The sequence below is a fragment of the Eumetopias jubatus genome, unplaced genomic scaffold, assembly GCF_037043125.1.
Source record: "Eumetopias jubatus isolate StellerSeaLion01/CBP00866 unplaced genomic scaffold, mEumJub1_p1.0 scaffold_7, whole genome shotgun sequence".
NCBI classification, from domain to species: domain Eukaryota; kingdom Metazoa; phylum Chordata; class Mammalia; order Carnivora; family Otariidae; genus Eumetopias; species Eumetopias jubatus.
Window position 1 is genome coordinate 4,465,078 of NW_028274813.1, and position 16,981 is coordinate 4,482,058.

Here is a 16,981-nt window from a genome sequence, read left to right on the forward strand (position 1 = left end):
TTAAGTATTTCTTAATATTACACCTAACTCCTAAACAAACCACCAAAATAAGATAAGAACTTTGTACTCACACTGGTCTCCATCTCCCACATATAGAGCTCATAATCATGGAAGATGCTTTAATCAGCTTGGTGTGGCCACTCTGAGAAGTACAGAGCAGAGAAGATGAAAAGAAAAGAGAGAGAGACGTTATCTCTCCATTAATCCTTCCACTTCACCTTTTGTTTAGTCAGTAATTTAGGTATTTATTATTTTGGGGTAATATTTATTAATATTTCTCTTAAGAAAACGAACATCAAATTTGTCACTGAGCCAGAACAGGAACAATGATCATTATGTGTACTTTCTATATAATCATTAGCCAAAGAAGTCACACTTTTGAACCATGTCTCTCTTAATCGGCTCAATGTTTTTAACATATGTGAATAGATTCTCTTATGTCTTGACACATTTTCATGATTGAACAAGGTTTTACTTATTCATATTTATTTATATTTTTTATTGTTTATAATTTTAGTATATCCAATTATGATAACATAATCAAAATCCATGACCAAAAAGACCAAGAACATGATCCTTATATATTCTTAACATCTGTCTATAGGGCCATTTCCAATAGAGGCAGTAAACAAGATTTTCTTTGTTGGACCTCAGAGTTCCAGACACGTATCATTCATTATGCATGATTCATACGCCACCAGCCATCATCATCGATCCAAGCTTGAGCCTCTTATTCTTCACTTTCATCAATATTTGTTTATGAATTAATTTACCAATTCCCTGATAATAAAACAAATACTTATGATTAAAAAAAAAAAAAACAAGAATAAAGGCCCTAAATATCCCTACATCTGCCTATACATTTACCACATTAATATATTTCTTATATTAATTATCCTCAATGTTTCATATAGTAGCATATTTCTCATTGGGCCACAGTTGGCTTTCTTTGCTTACACAAAATACATCTTATTAAAACACTGAATATTCTTTTTAAAAAATAACCATTCAAACTACGAGCATCATAACTATTACTCACATTCGTGTCTGTGTTCCTAACAATGGAGCCAAATACATGGAATCAGCTCAAGTGCATCCATTCTGAGGAGTACAAAGCAGAAGAGATTATTTTAAAAACTGAGACATTCTCTCCATTTAGCCTTGCTTTCACATTTCATTGACTCATCCATTTGATTATTTATTAATTTTTCATAATATTTTCATAGTTTCCTCTTAACAAAATGAACAAACTCGCCCATGAGACTGGTCTGTGACAACCAAAGTGACTATTATTAGTCAGTACCTGTATGATCTCTGCACAGAGGTAACACAGTTGATCCATTTAATTCTTAATGGACTTCTATCTATGATTTCAATTAATATTAATAGTATTTCTTGCCTCACCACATTTTTTTAGTTTAACAATGCTTCATCTTTTTATATTTACTGATTTATATATTTATTTATGGTTCTATCATTGATCCATTTATAGATATGAAATCGAAACTAGGTATACATAGTAAAAGAACAAAATCCTTGTGTATTCCTAATATCTGTCCACAGGATTATTTCCAACAGAAGGAATGCCTAGATTTCTTATTCGTTGGACCTCAGAGTTTCAGACACGTAATATTCATCATCCATGACTCATACGCCACCCTTTGTCATCATTGGTCCAGAACTGGCCCTCTTCTTCTCCACTAATTTCTACATTTGTTTACTGATTAATTCCTCATTTCATTAGTAATTAAGTAATTTTGAATCACAAAAACTTAAGAACAAGATTTTTAAGTATCTCTAATAGCTACCTACAGGATCATTTACTACATTGATTCTATCTCTCATTAATCATTCTTAATTTTGCAACCATCAACAACAGTGTTCAGGACAATGCCATATTTATCACTGGACCATGGTCGGCTTTCATGGATCCTTTAACAAGGACCAAAACCAAGACAAATACTTAGACCATACTCACATGGATCTCTAGGCTCCTAGGCAACCAGAGAGCTCAAGACCATGGAGATGCTTAAACTGGCCGGGAGCATCCATTCTGAGAGTATAAAAACAGATGATAAAAAAGATTTGAAATATTCTCTCCATTTATCCTTGCATGCCTCCTTTCATTTTATTTGTCATTTAGGTATGTATTAAATTGTTATGTTTTTTTCTTGAGGTAACAAACAACGTTGAACAAGGCCCTGGCCAAACAAGAAAATAGGCTATGATTTACACTGTACATATCAACCTTAGCCAAAGAGATAACACCTTTAGGACATTTATTTCCTAATGGAAGTCAGTGCTTTTAATATATATTAATAACATTTCTGGCCTCAGCATATATTCTCAAAATTGGATAATACTCTACTTTCTTGCTTTATTTATGTGTTTGTTTGATTCTTTTGTTGGTCCACTTACAATAACAGAATCGAATTCTGTGAACACAAAAACTAAGAAGATCTTTAAATATTCCTAACATCTGTTCATTGGATCATTTGCAGCGGAAGGTATAGACTAGATTTCTTATTGTGCTGGACCTCAGAGTTCCAGTTACATAGTATTCATCCTCCATGACTCAGACTCCACCAGTCATCATCATTGGCCCAGGATTGGCCCTCATTATCTTCAATCATGTGCACATGTTTTAATGATTAATTCATCAATTCCCTAATGATAATAAAATGCATAACGGTCATGAAAACTTGAGACAAGATCCTTGAATATCTCTAACGTTTCTGTACAGAATTACATACCACTGATTATATCTTAATTGTCCATAATATTTCCAATAGAGATTAATACAATACTTCCTATTAACCCCATTTTACTATTTGAATGTGACCAAATAATGTCTCCATAAATAAAGGTAGGTTTAAATCAACTGTGACTCAAAGTTGAAATTGAATAATACATTTTACACTAATTAATTGAATAATTAACTGTGAAAATGAATAAAATGGTCTTGCTTTTTTCTCTTTAATTGACCACGGATGTGCCGAACTGGCTCACACATGACCTTCGTTCATTTTATTTGTACATGTAGCAATGTATTCCCTTTCAATAATGGAGTTAACACCCATGACAGACCGCCAAACCAGAAGCAATTACCTTGACTGTTATTACATAAGTTTCTACACTCCATAATTAATTCATCACGCATCCATTCTGTAGAGTGTAAAGCAAATATAAAAACAAATAGATTCAATGATATAGACGATAGATACAGAACAGCCTAGATTCAGATATTTTAGGTCAACAATAAATGATTAGAAATAAACCTTAGTGCCTGTTATGTATTAAAACTCAAAACAGCTTGACTGATCCACCCACTACATTTAACTGATATAACGAACTGCTCTGAAACCAACACCAGATAAAAGAGTAAGAACCAGGACTACTACTCATATTTGTCTCTATGTCCCCTACTCAACCAGGTGACACTCTATCTTCTTTCTAAATAAATCTTGCTTGGAAAGAACCAGGCTAATCTGAATCCTAGAGTCCAGCACATTCTCAACAATTGTGCATGCTTATCCCACCTCTACATGTGTATGGAGGAACATAGTTACATATGCAGTCATTTATCTTCTGCTTTTTTAAAGAAACTTCACCAAACCAGAAAAAGAAATCCTATCTAAATATATTCACCATTCCCAAAATTTAAGAGCATAAGCCTTATTTTCTTTTTCTGGAGAGCAATTGTGTAGAACTGGATTAATCACTGTCCTTGCTTCATAACACATGCTCCTCATGATCCAAATAAGTGATTAAAATGTTAACTTATTCTTTTATATATATATAATAATATCACTAATATTTGTGACTCCACAGAAACAGGACAATATTAATGTCTGTCCTTAGCTTCTTAGGCACAGAAAAAAAGATCAGATGATTTTTTTCCTGTTTTCCCTTTTTTTATTAATATCATTGGATTAGTAGTAACTGGTCATATGACACATTCTCAACATAAGTCCATGTGTAAGCCCTCTCTCAATTATGCAGTTATTTAATCAATAATTAATTTTAAGTAAATGTTTTGCTCTTCTCTTAGTAAAACAAAAAACCAACAAACCAACCCAGAAAAACAACATGCATTCTTATATCCATTTATCTAAATTCTCTTTACCCAAAAGGGTCAGCTTTAATCAATTTACTTAACTGGAACTCAGTGCTTCAGAAATTTATTAACAATGATTTTTACATTACATATATTACATTACATACTCTCCTATTTGGATCAGGAATAACCCATTTTGTCTTTATTCATTTATTTGTTTCTTGATTTATTCATGCATTGATTTACTGAAAATACAATACCCAAAAGCCCAAGAACAAACTCCTGAGTATTTTTAACTCCTAGAATAAGCTCATTTCCCATAGAGACAACAGAGAGGAATCTTTTGTAATGGACCTCAGAGTTACAGGGTTTAATCAAAATCCTTGATTTCAGACACCCCAGGGTACTCATCATTGATCCAGGTTAAGCAATCTTTTTCTTCATTTATACCTTTGTTTATTGATCCATTCATTGACCCACCAACAGTAATAAAATCAATATCCACGAATTTTTCAAAAGCCAAGAACAAGATCCTTGGATATGACCAAGGTCTATTTATAGGCTCTCTTCCCATAACTAGACCTTTTCCCAAAAGTTTTTTTGCAGTGGCCCTCAGCGAGGAATGATCAACTAACATCCCAGCTTCATGTGCATCTTCCATCTTTCTAGGTACTCCTTCAGTGAGGAGCTATCCAGTAGCACTTTGCATCATAACATGAATGTGCCATAACTGCGCTCTCACGCGGTCACCATTAGCCACATGTAGCTACTAAGTACTTGAAATGTGGCTAGGGCAACTGAAGAACTAAAGTTAAAATTCACTGAACTTTAATTATTTTAGACTTAAATAGCCACGTGTGGCTAGGGGCAACCACACTGAACAGTGCAGCCTTAGATTTTATTACTGGATAAATGTTTAAGTCAAATGCACTGCAAAAATAAGATGGATTATTTATCTACTTTGAAAATGAATAAAATGTCTTCCATCTTACTTTCAACTACAATTGTACTGAATTGGATTAACAATATTTATTTCACAGCACATTCACATCAATGATCTGTGTATGGTTTAATTTAAATAATTCCGTGAACACTAATGAAAAATTCACCCCACTTGACAAGATCTTTTGACTATTATTTACTTTAGTCATTAGGTTCCTTACCCACAAAGATAACAGCCAAGATCTTCATCAGTAGAGGCTAATTAAATCAACCATTGTCTTCATTCTGTGGAGTCAAGTGCCAATATTCAAAAGAATGAACAGTCTAGATTTAGACTGATTTAAAGGAAAATAGTTGTGTGGTACAAGATTAATCAAGAAGTTGGTTCATTTCTCATTTTCATCACTGACCCAAGAACATCACTCCTTATTTATTTCTTGATTTAACTATAAATTTTAAATAATACAACGAATACTGTTGAGTTCATCATGCAAAAATAAAAACTCTGCCTATTGCACTTATCTGTCTAGAGACCCCCTACCCACATAGGCAAGAGCCTAGACAATTTTTTTTTTTTTCTGAAGGACTCAATCTGTGTAGAAATAGAGGAGTTTAAATGTGTGATTCATGGCATATTCTCACCAAGATCTATGCTTGACCCTCCTCATATATTAATTCAATTGTTCATTGTTTTATTTATTTATTTATGGAGTGACTCGGGGAATATTTGATCATACATTAAAATATACTAAAACACACACACAGGTAAACCCATGAACAACCCAGAATAGAAATGCTCTTCATGTGCAAGTGTCCACATGCCCATACCCAAGCTACGAAGAGATGATCAGTAGTATAAACAAAGATTAACCATTATTCTTGCTTCTTACTGGGCCATGTTTTGCCCCCTTTTTTTAAAAAAACTGTGGTTAGGACTTAATCTACTCAAATGTAATAATTCATCAATATCTGGGAATTAACTAATATTAGACAGGAAACTTGAAAAACATTATTTTGTCTCTATGTCTATTATAGTACCCACAGAGCTTTAAAAATGAGCTGTTTCTCCTTTTTAATAAAATTCAGTGAACAGAGGTAGATTAATAATAACTCTGTTCATAAGGCACATTCTAATATGAACTATGTTCATTCTGTTTCCAATTAAGTATTTAATGGATTGTTTATGTATGTAATTTTTCCTTTTCTAAACAAAAACAACCACCAACAAGCAACCACCTACATGAGTCTTACATACATCTGCCTACCCACTCCTTCCAAAATGGGGCAACAGCCTTTAGAGATAGATTTAACTGGAATTCAGGGCCACAGAAATGTATAATAACAATCCCCGTTTCATTATATACTCTCACAATTGGTCTATGCCCAGATTTCTTTATATTTACCCCTTATTATATTTCTTCAATTTATTCATGCATGATTTACTTACAAGAATTCAGTCTATACCCATAAAGTGTGTATGCCCATATAATCAAGATACTTGAACATTCTGAACTTCTGCTCTAAGCTCATTTCCATAGAGGAAAAAAATGAGGCCACTTTTTAATTATGGACCTCAGAGTCACAGATGGCTTTAATCAAAATTTTTGATTCAGACACCCTCCAATCTCATCATTGGTCCACACTTGGCACTCTTTCTTCATTCATTTCTACCTTCATTTTCCTATGAATCACCAACTCCCAGAACAAGATACTCAATAGAACTATAATCTGTCTCTAGACTGATTTCTCACAGAGCTTTCAGACTAGATCTCCATGTGAACCTTGCTTCATATCAATACCATCATTAAAAATGTCCCATGGTTGGGCCATGTTCATTTAATTTCCAGTTTTAAGCACGGTGTAATAAAAAAACCACAATTGTATCCCACATTTAGAACACAGACAATATGCTCTACCTTCTGAGAGCTCCTTCCTCTTAACAGTTAATAGCCTGGATCTCTATCAAAGTGAAAATACTTCAATCCTCTGTGCTTTAGAAATAATATGGAATAGCAGACAGTTCCAAAAATTAATTGAATGCCTTCCATTAAAAAAAAAAAAATGCATCTCAGTTGTGCTGAAATGGGTTAATTCTACTCCTTGGCCCAGAACACATTCCCACTATTGGTCCATACTTGGTGTTCTTACATTTTTATTTTTGTGTATATAGCCTTTTGTTCTATTTAACCACCTTAGTGACCACATATGGACAAACCATACGAACAATAACAAACTTTGACTGTTACATTTACTTCTTACCCACAGAAGTAACAGTCAAGATCTTCTTCATTGGACAATGGCTGAATCCAATGTGGAATATTCACATCCAGGAAGATAAGGTAGATTTTTAAGTAGAAGTTAGTTCTGCATTAGATTAATCATAAATATTGGTTCGTGTCACATTTTCATCAATACAACAGCGGCATCCTTTTCATCTACTGAATTACTCAATTTTTAGTGCGAAATAACATAAAGAAGATCTTTTATAATCTACCACCGAACACAAAAGGAACTAGCACTATTATTGATATCTGTCTCTATAACCTACCAAATAGTAGAAAGTTCAGATAATCTTTCAGTGGGAAAACTTTAGCAAAATGGCATGAATTTAAATTCTTATTTCATGAAACAATCTGAACAATGAGCCACACTATCCTTTCATTCTTGTGTTTATCAATTAATTTACTTACTCACTTTTTAAATAACTCTAAGGATAATTTAATTATCTACTCTTTTTTTCCTACAGAAAACATGAAATGGGAGAGCCATCAACCACCCAAAACTAAGTATTATTACATGCAACTTTCCATCTCAGCACTGTTTGCACTGATGGGACTTCCTGAAGTGATGGAAATATTCTCTATTAGCACTATTCAATATGGCAACCACTGGCCACATATCTTTTGAAATGTGGCTAGTGTTACAAAGGGTGTGAATTTCTATTTTTAATTAATTTGAATTTAAATGTTAACAGCAAGAGGTATTTAGAAAATGGGGGTTATATGATCTTTCCCTGAAGGAGGGGCCCGTATCTTTTTTACTTAGGTGGACTTCAAGAGGATAGAACAGGTTAATCATGCTCCTTCAGACATTATATGTGCTCCTCACTGACCCATGGTTTACATTCTTTTAAATAATGGATTGAGATATACAGTTATTCTTTTACTCACTACTAATAATGGCACCAATAATGATGAACCCTAAGGATACTTCATAAGAAGGCCAAGTGATACTAAATGTATCCATTGACTTTTCATTTGCAGAAATCAACAAAATGCATTTACATTTTTCTTTCATTTTTAGTTATTTATTTTTCCATTTTTCTTTTGAAAGAAAAGTCAATGAACACAATTACTATACTCACCTTTCCAATGTTCATGCTTAGACCTTTTCTACATTTCAATATTTAATAATGTATTTTATTTTTTATCATTTACTATGTTAAATCTTGTTTATTAAAATCATTTCATACTAATGGGCTTATCATGATTTGCTAGATTATAATTGAATATACATATTCTATTAACTATTGCTGATTACTATGCAATATGTAACTTTCTTGTCTCTTTTTAAAATAAGACATGCCACTGACTCACTACCACCTCAGAACAAAAACACTGAGGTGCACATATATCCATCTATATGTTCCCAAAGGAGGAGCAGCCTTAGTCTCCTTTATTTTAGCTCAAAATGCCAGAAAAATATTAATAATAATTCTTGATTCATTAGCTCCTTTCACGATTGGATAAGGTGCAGCCCTTCTCTTTACTTATACTTTACTTATAATAATACAATTCATAGCTGTGAACAATAAAACAACAACACAAAACAAGACCACCTCCAATATTTCTAATTTCATCTATAAGCACATTTCCCATAGATGCAATGGACCTCAGAGTTACAGACTGGGTTTAATCAAAAATTTTATTCAGATGCCCCACGCACACTCATCATTGATCCAGACTTGGTATTCTGTGCCTTCATTTAATATATTGTTCTGACTTATTCATCGATTCATTAATAATACAGTCAGTGTGCATGAATTAGGAAAATAAAATGAAGGTCCTTGAAGATAAGAATGTGTCCAAGAAAGCTGACTTCCTACAGAGCTACAGGACTAGCTCTCTCTGTGCAATCCACCTCAGCATTGCAAATATGAATTAAGCCATATCCTTGCATCATCTCATTTCCATTAGTCATTGGTCCCTGCTTGGGCTCTTTAATTTAACATCCATGTTTTATAAAGATGGTACAGTGAACTACTATTTTGTACCATGAGTAAGAAAAAGGCAAAATTTCCCATTTTCTTATGTTCTCCCCTAAGTGGGTTCATAGTCTATAATATCAACCAACGGAGAAGTATTTAAGTCAACTGTGGAACAAAAGTAAAATGGAGTATAAAAGTGTTTTGAAAATTATTGAAATGCCTTTCATCCTTCATCTCAAGAAATTTAGTAATGCTGAAATGGATTAATCATAATTCTAAATTCATGACGTATTTTAATCATTGGGCAATGCATGACCACCCTTGAATCTGCTCATGTCTGCAGCCATTTATTCTTTCAAAACATCTCAGTGAATACCCATGATCAAGCCCCCAAGCAATACATGAACATTGATTATTGCTTACATTGATCTCTTCTCTCTTTACCCAAAGAGATAAAAGGCAAGATCTTCACCATGAGATAATAATCAAATCTAGTAGATTATGCTCATTCTGAGGAGTAAAAGGCAAACTTTAAAAAGAATCAGTCTATATTTACCTGTTTTAAATGATCAAAAGTCAACCATAAACCTAAATTTCCATAATTTTCTAAACATTTGGAAAAGAGAGTTCTACTTTATATTTACTAATTTGTGCGATTTTTTATTTTAAATAATAGAATGAACACCACTGAACCTAGGACTAAACAGGAGAAAAATAATTATAATTATTAGGAATATCTGTCTGGACTTGGTAAAAGCCAGGATCATCTTTTTAGGTGAACTTTATTTGTGCAGAATTGGATACCTGGGAGATTCAATTCAAGGCACAATCTCACCAGGGATCCAAGCCTGACCCTACTTAATATATTTATTAATTCACTCACTAATTGTTCTATTTAATTACTCATGGGATAAGTAGGCCATCCCTTCATTTTTCTAAAAGAATTCGAAAAATTAAACAACCATCAAAAGAGAAGCAAAAAATACTTATTATTTATAAATGTCTATGTGCACCATTAGAAAGGCCTAGAGCTCTTTGAATTCTTATGGATATCAACTGTATAAAACATGACACATCATGATCTTTACATCCAACTGCACGCTTTCCTTTTGTGCATCGTTGGCTGACTTTTTAAAAAACTGATATAAATGCAAATACATTTGCTCACTTATAATTATACTTCAATATATGTCAGCCCACTCACACTGGATAAGTACTTTGAATAATATTTACATTTGTCCTTATGTCATTACCCAGAAGAATAGCAAACTGATTCTTTAATATTTGTTTGCTTACATAAAACTGCATAAAAAGATTGCATTAATCATGAGTGTGGTTGTATGAAACATCATCATTGCTCCATGCTCTCCCTCTCAATTACATAGTTTATTCAATCAACTACTTATGTAAATATATTTTCCTTTCCTTAATAAAATGATCAATTGGCAATGTGCCTCAACACAAAACAAAACACTGACTCTTATGCGCAGTTGACCATATGTCCCTTACCAAAGTGATAAAAACCTTGACTACTAATTTATTGGGACTAAATATCTCAAAATTGTTTTAGTAACTACCCACGTTTCATTATATGCCTTAAAAGTAATGCGTGTATATCTCTCTTATTCTTTATTCATTGATATATTTCTTTATTCATGGGCTAATTATATTATAATAATGCAATTCATACCCCAAACCACAAAAGCCCACGAATAAGATGCTGTAGGCTCATTTCCCACAAAGAGAATAATGAGGTGTTTCTTTGTAATGGACCTCAGTTGCAGATGGGTTTAATCAAAATTCTTGTTTCAGAAACCCCATGACATTCATCATTGGTCCATACTAGGAAATTTTTTTTTTGTTTATTGATTAATATTCCAATTCACAAATAATAAAACAATCGTAAAATTCCAAAAACAAGATCTTTGAATTTTAGGCTTTTCTCCCAAAGAGCTAAGAAACTCATCTTTTTGTAATGCTGTTCAAAGCTACACGTGCAGATGGGTCAAACTTCCCTGCTTTGTATCAAACCCACACTTAGCACTGCTTCCTGTGTGGCCCTTTCTTATTTAATTTGTCCATATGTCAAAGATGGTTCAATGAAAAATAATGAAACCACCATCTTCAATCACCTCTGGGCTGCCCCAAAAGAGCTATCAGCTAGCTCTACCCATATGGGAATGCTTAAACCAACCATGGTAAAAAATAAAGAATATTAAACTGCTCTGAAAATAAATTAAATAACTTCTACCTTCTTTTAAAATTACCTCTATTGTACTGATTTAGATTAAACAAAATTTTTGGTTTATAACACATTCCCATCTTCGGTCCACACTTGAAGTGTTTTTTTTTATTTTGTGTGTGTAGTACACAATTATTTACTTCTAAATTCTTCAGATAACACCCATGAACAAGCCATCCAAACAAAGACTGTGAACTAAGGGACTTACTTATATTAGTCTCCATGCTCCTGGCTGACTATAATAACTCTTACTAAATGACTGAGTGAGCAGTGCTATTGTTCACTCTAGGTAGGAAAAAGCAGATATAGACTACATTTAGAATTTTTTAATAGCTGTTAATCAGACAGAGCTAGATACCAATAAGAACTTTGGCTCAAACATGCAATTCTTTATTAATCCAGTATGGAATTCTTAGTGATAAAAAATATAATAAATACTATTAAGTCCACCACCTTAGCCCAAGATTAAGATCTATAATGTTTACAAATATCTACCTGTATCAAAACCTATTAAAAAGATGGTTATCTAACAGATTATTGACTGAGGCAAACACTTTCCTTTTTCTTAGGTTTAAAAAACCCCCAGCAAACTACAAAAACTCCAAACACTGCCTCTCAGCTGCAGACACTAATATGTTCCATATAAAAGGGGATTACACAGTAAGCCTTTCCATTTTCCTTCAGAATTGTATTGATATTAATAGTGTTTACTGCACTCTGCTAATTGTCCCATGAGGAGGCTTTTAGTGTTTCATGTATTCATTTCTTTATTCATGCATTGATTGACTTGAAATAATACAATCCATATCCATGAACCACAAAAGCCTGGGGCAAGTTTATTGAATTTTCCTAACTTCTACTATTAACTAATTTCTACAGAGAATATTGACTGGTTCCTTCTCCGTAATGGACCTCAGAGTTACACAGAGGGCTTTATCAAAGGTGTTGATTCAGATACCTCCACCAAATACTCACCATTGATCCAGGCACAGCTTGCTAGGTCTTCATTCACTTATGACTTTTGAATGGATTCATTCATTCACAGATTCATGGTTAACAGTTCTACAATCAATCACCTTTAATGACACAAAACTGAGAACAAAAGCCTGAAGGACAACCAAGGTCTGCTCATTGCCCCCATTCATGAGGAGCAAATAGTCCCTCACTTTTCACAATGAACCTGTTTTACTCACAGGGATTAATCAGCAAGCTTGCTTTGTATCAGTCCCTTACTTATGAGTGGTGTCCACCTGCTCGTTTTCACTGGACTTGCCCATACGTGAAAACTGGTGTCATCGACAACCACAGACCTAGCACCTTAACCCACAAGGGACAAAACTGACATCTGCCCTCTTTCAAGGTCTTCCGGCCTCAAAGCGATAATAATTGAGACCTTTATCAGTGAAGGAATGTATTAAGCAAACGTGGCAAGAATATTAAATGGGAAGATAGACTGCTTTGAGAATATGTGAAATGCCCTCCATCACGTTAGTGATGGTCCTTAGCTGAGAGGAGTCAAAGTAAATATAAATTTTAATTCGTGACACATTCCAATCATGGGGCTCAGGATTGGCATTCCTTAATTTCATATATTATTTAACTACTTATTTTATTGAACTAATTTAGTGGGCTCCCATAAATAACCCCCATCTAAGCCTTGAACACAAACAGTGATATTACTTACATCAGTTTTTACGCTTCTTAGTCCCAGAATTAACATCCAGGTCTTGAGGATTACAGAATGATTAAATCAGCTTTGTGTTCATTCTACAAACAAAGGAAAAAAGGGGGAGGGAAGACAATTTTCAAACCCAATGAAAGCAGAGTTCTCTTTTTTAAACTTATGAAATTTGTGAAGAGGACTAGTTAACCAGAAGCTCTATTTCATATCACATCGTCATCATCTTCCCAAGGATGGTACTCTTTTACTTAGTTAAATTTCTACTAAATAATAGGAATACCATTGAATTCCTTGCTCAACACAAAATTAAATAAAAATTACCAATTAGAGACATCCGACCTTATTTGCTACCTACGTGGGGGAGCCATGATCACCTTTTTATTGGGCTTATTTGTGTAGAATTTAACATATTTTATTTGTTTCCTGGTACAATCTCCCAATCCTCCACTACACGTATTTATGGATTTATGGATTGACTCACTCACTGGTTGGTTTTATTATTCAGGGAATAATAATAATACCATCTTTCTAAAGAAAACTCAAAATGGTTAAACACCAACCCAGAACCAATTATGACAATTTGGAAAAGTCCAGATGCACCTTTCAAAAAATGGAAGAGCCTAAAATTTTTCTTAGAATACTTGTCACTGGAAAACCACGATGCATTAAAATCCTCATATTTAAACATGTGTTGCTAATTGGTCCATGTTTTGCTGACTTTTTAAAAATAGATGGATATATAAAATTATACTTTCTTTCTCTTATACAAAGACACTAATATCTGTGATCTTATCCACCGGACAAAAACACTGAACAAAATTTATGTCTGGCTGCAGTCATTACCGTCAATAAAAGACTTGCTTCTTTTTAATTGTTTTAATAAAAGTTAGTTTTAAAAAAGACTGGATTAATGATGAGTGTTGTCATATAAATCATTCTCATCATTGGTCTCTGCTTGGCTCTCAATTATGTGGTCCTTTAACCAACTATTATAGAGTAAATGTGTTGCTATTTCCTTAATAAAAGAATCAGGCAGCAACCCACCACCAACAAACTCTCCTGAGTATTATGTACAAATAACCATATACCCCTTTCATTTACTATTAATTTATTAGAAGTCAGAGTTTCAGCCAAATATTAATAATACTACGCCATGCTGCATTACATTCCTTAATAATAATTGTAAAATTGCCCTCTTTTTTTCATTCACTGACATTTTTTTTATTTGTGGGTCCATTTTATGATAAAATACAGTCCATCACTAAGAACCACGATAGCCCAAGCACAAGGTACCACGTGCTCCTTTCCCACAGAGGGAATAACTACGTGTCTCTTTGTAATGGACCTCAGAGTTGCATATGGGTTTAATCAAAACTCCTGTTTCAGATACCCCATGGTACTCATCATTGGTCCAGGCACGTTTTTCTTCCTTAATATCTTCATTTATTTATTTATTCATTGATCCATGAATAACAATACAATCATAAAATTCCAGGACAAGACCCTCCCACTAGTGGCTCTTTCCCCAAAGAGCAAATAGACTAGATCTCCTTTAACAATGGACCTCAGAGAACACATGTTCTTTTTATATATTATGTACATATATTATGTGTATATATATATATATTTTATATATCTACGCCACATACCAAATCCACATTCACCATTGGTCCTTCTGTGGCTTTATTTTATTTAATTGCCCATGTTTTAAAGATGTTTCAATGAAAAGTGATGAAACCACCATCTTTAATCACATCTCAGAACAAAGTCTTCCATTTGCTTATAGGCTGCCACACAAAACAGTTGTCAGCCCGTACTACCCCAATAGGGAAATGTTTGAGACCTCTGTGGAGGTAAATAAAATGAAATATTAAGTAGTTCTGAAAATGAATGAAATGACTCTCTTTTTAAATCACCTCAATTGTGCCAAATTAGATTAGAAGTTATTTTTGATTGAAAACATATTCCCATCACTGGTCCATATTTGGAGATTTTTCTTTCTTTATGGACATTGATTCTTTCAATATACCACTAAACACTCATGAACAAAGTATCCCAACCAAGGATGGAAACTCAGTCTTACTTACATTTGTCTCTATGTTCTTTACACACAGAGCAAACTGCCAAGATGTTGTTTTTTAGAAAATGAATAAGTCTGCTGTCTTATGGTCATTCTGTGAAGGAAAAAGTAGAATTAACCTAGGTTTTTAATGTATGTTAATTATGTGGCATTAGATAGTGGTAAACTTTGGTACCTAATTAGTCTAGTATTTTACTTTCACATTTAAATACTGTACTAGCCACTGTTGAATATACCACATAGGGATAAAAACAGTATCTATCAAAAATATCTTTATATTTTAGAGGCACATGGATGGCTCAGTCATTAAGTGTCTGCCTTCGGCTAAGGTCATGACCCCAGGGTCCTGGGATGGAGCCCCACATCAGGCTCCCTGCTCCACAGGAAGCTTGCTTCTCCCTCTCCCACTCCCCCTGCTTGTGTTCCCTCGCTCACTGTGTCTCTCTCTGTCAAATAAATAAATAAAATCTTTAAAAATATATATCTTTATATTTTAATAGTCCTAACAGAATAAAAGATAACTTTAACAGATGTTTCTTTTGCAGAATTGAGTACATTTAAATCCTTATTTTACATTCTCTGTGTTGACTCATGCCGTGACAAATCGAAACCAAAATGAGATGCCACCTCACACCAGTCAGAATGGTTAAAAGTTACAAGTCAGGAAACAACAGATATTGGTGAGGATGCAGAGAAAGGGGAACCCTCTTACACTGTTGGTGGGAATGCAAACTGGTGCAGCCACTCTGTAAAATAGTATGGAGGTTCATCAAAAAATCAAAAATAGAGTTACCCTACAAGCCAGTAAAGAGCCCTGATGTCCAACCACAGATGAATGGATAAAGAAGAGGTGGTATATATATTTACAATGGACTATTAGCCATCAAAAAGAAAGAAATCTTGCCATTTGCAATAATGTGGATTGAACTAGAGGGTATTATGCTAAGCAAAACTAGTCAGTCAGAGAAAGACAAATGCCATAGGATTCACTCATATGTGGAATTTAAGAAACAAAACACATGAACATAGGCAAAGGGAAGGAAAAATAAAATCAGATGAAAACAGAGAAGGAGACAAACCATAAGAGACTCAACTCTAGGAAACACACTGAGAGTTGCAGAAGGGGAGGTGGATGGGGGGGAAGGAGTAACTGGGTGACAGGCATTTAGGAGGGCACTTGATGTAATGAGTACTGGGTGTTATATTCAACTGATGAATCACTGAATCACTAAATTCTACCTCTGAAATGAATAATATAGTGTATGTCAACTAAATTGAATTTAAATAAAGAATTTTTTTACAAAGACTAAAACTAAAACAAAAAATCTGCTACCAGAGGACATTTACCAATGTCTGGAGATATTTTTGACTGTCACAACTGGGGGGTGGGGGGTCAATACTGGCATCTAGGAGATGCCATGAAGTTACTAAACATTCTACAAAGTACAGGCAGCCTTCCGGGCAATGAATTATCCAGCCCAAAATGTCAGTAATGAGGGGTTGAGAAAATCCTGCTGTAGCCTCTTCAAAATAATTGGTTGAGACATAAATGTATTTATACATTCACTCACAATATCATCAATATCTACAAACATACAAACCAGATTAGAAATTTAAATAGAATTAACAGCTGTTCACATGCTCATTACTCCCAGATATAACCAAACAGATCATATTTTCTTGTTTTCAACAAGCAACCCGCACCTCAAAGACAACACAAAACAACATTGCTGTCCTGGTACTCATCTGGATATGTTCCTGTCCTGAACAGG

The 16,981-nt window shown here is 33.9% G+C and overlaps 7 non-coding genes and 2 pseudogenes across 7 annotated transcripts; all 9 read right to left on the reverse strand.

The window, feature by feature from the left end:
- Window positions 1–643: 643 nt before the first annotated feature.
- Window positions 644–718, reverse strand: LOC114208563 (small nucleolar RNA SNORD113/SNORD114 family). The gene has a single exon (XR_003609061.1). It is a non-coding gene; the product is annotated as a small nucleolar RNA SNORD113/SNORD114 family (small nucleolar RNA).
- An 885-nt stretch (window positions 719–1,603) lies between these two features.
- LOC114209112 (small nucleolar RNA SNORD113/SNORD114 family) lies at window positions 1,604–1,678 on the reverse strand. Its single transcript, XR_003609249.1, has one exon. It is a non-coding gene; the product is annotated as a small nucleolar RNA SNORD113/SNORD114 family (small nucleolar RNA).
- An 853-nt stretch (window positions 1,679–2,531) lies between these two features.
- On the reverse strand, window positions 2,532–2,606 carry LOC114208605 (small nucleolar RNA SNORD113/SNORD114 family). Its single transcript, XR_003609078.1, has one exon. It is a non-coding gene; the product is annotated as a small nucleolar RNA SNORD113/SNORD114 family (small nucleolar RNA).
- A 1,799-nt stretch (window positions 2,607–4,405) lies between these two features.
- Window positions 4,406–4,478, reverse strand: LOC114208672 (small nucleolar RNA SNORD113/SNORD114 family). The gene has a single exon (XR_003609100.1). It is a non-coding gene; the product is annotated as a small nucleolar RNA SNORD113/SNORD114 family (small nucleolar RNA).
- A 2,087-nt stretch (window positions 4,479–6,565) lies between these two features.
- On the reverse strand, window positions 6,566–6,639 carry LOC114208649 (small nucleolar RNA SNORD113/SNORD114 family). Its single transcript, XR_003609093.1, has one exon. It is a non-coding gene; the product is annotated as a small nucleolar RNA SNORD113/SNORD114 family (small nucleolar RNA).
- Window positions 6,640–8,884: 2,245 nt separating this feature from the next.
- Window positions 8,885–8,960, reverse strand: LOC114208700 (small nucleolar RNA SNORD113/SNORD114 family; annotated as a pseudogene).
- A 2,013-nt stretch (window positions 8,961–10,973) lies between these two features.
- Window positions 10,974–11,046, reverse strand: LOC114208750 (small nucleolar RNA SNORD113/SNORD114 family). The gene has a single exon (XR_003609123.1). It is a non-coding gene; the product is annotated as a small nucleolar RNA SNORD113/SNORD114 family (small nucleolar RNA).
- Window positions 11,047–12,354: 1,308 nt separating this feature from the next.
- On the reverse strand, window positions 12,355–12,433 carry LOC114208728 (small nucleolar RNA SNORD113/SNORD114 family; annotated as a pseudogene).
- A 2,035-nt stretch (window positions 12,434–14,468) lies between these two features.
- Window positions 14,469–14,543, reverse strand: LOC114208683 (small nucleolar RNA SNORD113/SNORD114 family). The gene has a single exon (XR_003609106.1). It is a non-coding gene; the product is annotated as a small nucleolar RNA SNORD113/SNORD114 family (small nucleolar RNA).
- Window positions 14,544–16,981: the final 2,438 nt, after the last annotated feature.